The following is a 4176-nucleotide window of genomic DNA, read 5'->3' as shown; positions in this document are numbered from 1 at the left end:
AGAACTGAAACATGATTCAGAATAGCTTCCTGCTGTCACGCGCTTCGGTGACCCGGTACCAATGGCAAAAACACAGAGTGCGTGAGGTGTGTATAGGCAGTACTTTATTGGCATCACAAAATGTTTAGTATCACAGGAGGGATGTCGCCGGTTTCTTTCCAGTGCGCAGCCGCGCGTAAAGCAGCAAAAAATGTTTGCATCTAAGCTTATGGGCAAAAGCGCATTAATCACTGAAAGCGGTTATAGCTTTGGTTAAGCAATTTCGCACAGCTTTTGAGCGTTGCTTCTCTATCGTCAGCGGTAAGAGTAAGCCTCGGCGTTCCAGTGCGAATAAGCGAAATCGGAGTTTGCCAACCGTTGCGTTCACCCTCTCTCAGTCTTCCCTCTTGCACTTGCATCTCCCACCTCGCCCCTGACGCGGAGAAGGGAATTTCCTACTCTCCACTTTTACACCTACCAACCAAGGCAGGTGGTGACCGAAAACTTGAATTTAAATTCTGAAACTAAATGAAATCACTAAAGTTATATGCGCTGAATTCGCTAAGGGTTATCAGGGTCCTATGGCTGACGCTGTGATTCCATGGCAGAATGCACGCCTATATGGCCAATCCAACTGAAACAGCTTTCGCACTTAAGGTATAAAACTGGAAGCACATGGCAGAATGAAGTGATCATGATATTTGAACAGTGCAAAGACGTAGCACATATTGTCACGTCGTGCCGAACAGCCGCCGAGCGGCTATTGTTGTAGACGCGGCATTATATTTACAGGAACACGGGAACAACATTCAGTACGGTATCATTCTACACCGGTGAAACAAGCACGTCGCTCAAGCGCAAGAAATGCCTGATGTGACGTAGACAGAGTTCAGGCAAGTCGTCCAGTTGCGTCTTTTCGTCATCTCTGGCGCTGCACTCTATGCCGTCGCGCACTACGCCTGCGAGGCGCATGAACTCCGCGAAGTCCCGCAGTCCGAGCACGCACCGAGCAATAAGTTGTTGTGCTTGAGCTTCGTCGATGAACGCCGTGGCCTGAAGCTCGTCTACCAAGGCTGGAGAGGTGGAGACCCTTTCAAAGGCCTCCGCAGTGTGCTTCACACGGGAGCCGGTGACGAAGCGAGCAGCGCGCTTTGTCAAGGCCCGGTTCTTGTGCAGAACGTCCTGGATGTCCAGGCGCTCCTTGATCCTCTCACTACCACAATAAATATAGGCCATCTCTTGCAGAGCGTAGTTATTCTCAAGCTCCGGCTTTGAAAGCTTTGTAATGAACGAAGTGAAATCTCTGCGGCCGGGAGGCGTTAATGTAAACACACGCAGTGTTCGGCTGCGGTGAAGTAGGCTGACCAGCGGTGTCATGTTATAGCCACACTTATGCGGGAAGACGACGACCAGGTTCCTGATGCTCTGATTTCGGGACAGAGCTTCGCATATAGCGGGTCCACCCACATTCCAGCAACGGTTACAGCACCGCGGTTGCAGACATAGCACGAGGTTTGTGATGCAAGTCGCGCCCTGGATCAGCTGAACAATCGGTGTTGAGGCTGGATCTGTTTCACCGGAAACGCACAATATCGAGTACACTCGTAGCATGATGTGCGTGAGTTTACGAGACATGGTCGCTCGGTTCACAGCAATTTGGAACCGACCAAAGGGCACGGCTACCGAGGGGCAGCCCACCGGACGAGGGCCTGTGTCTGGGTAATACACCATGCAGTAGCCGTCCACAGTGACTCTGTCTTGCAGGCCACATTCAAAGAGGAGTCCGCAGATCTCCCACGAATGGCGACCAAGGTCTTCAAGGATGATCTTCTTCAACGACTTGTTCTTTGTGACCGCTCGACAAAATCTCTGGCACTCTGAGAGGCTAAAGCCCCGCATTGAGAATGTCAGTTCCGTGATGGACGTGTCGTTCTCGAGCAGAGCGGATATCCAGGGCCTTACATGGTCGTCGTCACTGATATGCACAATGCAGCACCTTTTGCACTCATGTAGAAGAAAGCCCTCACCTTCGTCGGTGTAGCTGCACTTGAAGCTGAAGTACCTGAGCGTCTTGTTGCTGTACAAAAGCCACTTTATAGCTGTGGCGTATTCCAACCTGAGCGTCTTCACCTCTAGCTTAAGTCTCACCAGCTCCTTGTTAGTGGTCAGGGCGTCGCAGATGGTCCAGACATCCACTTCTGGGCCATATTTGGGGGCTGTTATAAACACCGATCTCAGGGATGTACTCAGCTTCAGGTACGTGCCAAGGGCGATATGCGGGTTGCCTGGGCCGTAGTGAGGACTGCCGCCGTTCAGAATCCATGACGAGATTGATAGGTCACTGATGCTTTTGTTTCGGAACAGCCCTGATAGGAAGGTGCTCGCGGTCACGTGGGCCTTAACGGCATGCACAGCTACGAGGGTCTTCAAGCAAGCAGTTTTCTCGAGCAGAGGCGCAAGGTCGCGAAGCAAGTGGCCATGCTTGTCCACGCCCAGCTCGAGCAACTCCAGCCGTGTCAAGGAGAGTACAGCTGCTGCAAGAACACCAGAGAGAGCAGAACTCGGGGACGTCAACTCTAAGGACAGCCGCTTCAACGTCAGGTTATCCCAAATTGCGTCGCAGATCATGTTTTCATGGTCGTCGAAGATTGCGTCGTTGATGATGACCTGTGCAACGCAGTGGTGTTCAGTGAGCAGATGGCACAAGAGTGCCGCGGCCTGGTGCCTCTTTTCCACCATGTTCAACTGCTCCACACTCGTGCCGTCACTCGATGGAACAAAGCTGAGTTGTGAAGCAGCGTACTCTTGTAGCTCCAGATTGAAGACCCAGAAGAAGCTGTTCCAGGCTTTCAAGTCGCTTACGACGTGGCACAGATGGCCTTCCCGGCTCGTGCAAGGTCGATGGTAGTCGACTCTTAAACCATACGGGCTCCAGACTCCGCCCATCTTATCCAATGGCAGCGACCATGCCACGGGCGCCTCAAAGCCTTCGGGCTCCTGAATGTTTTCGTACACCTCGACGCCTGCTGGCATCGCGGGCATCTCGGCGCCTGCTGGCATCTCGGCGTCTGCTGGCATCTCGGCGTCTGCTGGCATCTCGGCGTCTGCTGGCATCTCGGCGTCTGCTGGCATCTCGGCGTCTGCTGGCATCTCGGCGTCTGCTGGCATCTCGGCGTCGGCGGGCACCTCGACGTCGGCGGGCACCTCGACGTCGGCGGGCACCTCGACGTTGGCGGGCACTTCTCTTTCTTCGGAAACCTGAGCATCCTCGGGAACTTGCACCGCTACAGGAACGTAAACCTCTTCGGACACCGGCACATTTTTGGGCCCCGCTACCTCCTCTTGGCCACTTTGGACGGGAGCGCTTTCATCTGAGCACTTCCGCTTGGGCATCGCGGTAGCGCCAGCACGGCGGGAACTGGCCTGCAAGGAAAGCATTGCGGGATGGATGTAAGGTGATTGGCGTAATGCAAATGAAGCGACACGTTTCCTGCTGATTTGAGAAGGGTTGAGAGTTGTGTCAGCGCTGTTTCTACCATGACGCACTGATATCGCAAAGGGTGGCGGCATGAGGAGTGCGGAGCCTCATGAACGTAAAGCATGCATCACGCATGCTTTACAGCAACGCGGCTGCATCGCCGTTGTAGCGCATCGCAAGCGAACTCCTTCACTCACGTGATCTGAATGAGCGTGACCCACAAAGGCCTCATGGGTGTGTAGTGTTGCCTGGAAACATGTATAAATAATAATCTTAAGCATGTGACAAGAGTTTTCTTTGCCCACTTAAAGCCTCTTGACCCTACCCTGTAGGCTAGAAGCTATCCCTGCAATACAAGCATGGAATTGCTGACATCACGTGCAAACCATTTATATATCCACAGAAGAAACGAAAAAGAAAACTTCAGAACACTTAAGTTCCACCTTAAGGGTTAGGTCCCTTCAGCGGCATCAAGTCCCCTTTGCGTGTCACTTGCAGACACGGACATGTGTTCTTGGATCTTATCACATCACATGACGCTAACCCTATGCTTATAATCCTTCGCCTAGGTTCTGCCAACGTGCCCATATATGCGGAATGGGTCGTTCTCTACTTTATATTTATAGTTCGCGGAAAGTCCTCATACCGCTCCTGACGCAATGGTGCAGCGGGTAAGCGGTGCGCGACTTCCCTGCTTAACGGCTATTTCGAACACAACC

The sequence above is a fragment of the Amblyomma mixtum genome, chromosome 10, assembly GCF_055824585.1.
Source record: "Amblyomma mixtum isolate Tamu chromosome 10, ASM5582458v1, whole genome shotgun sequence".
Taxonomy (NCBI): Eukaryota; Metazoa; Arthropoda; class Arachnida; order Ixodida; family Ixodidae; genus Amblyomma; species Amblyomma mixtum.
This window is presented reverse-complemented; position numbering follows the sequence as displayed.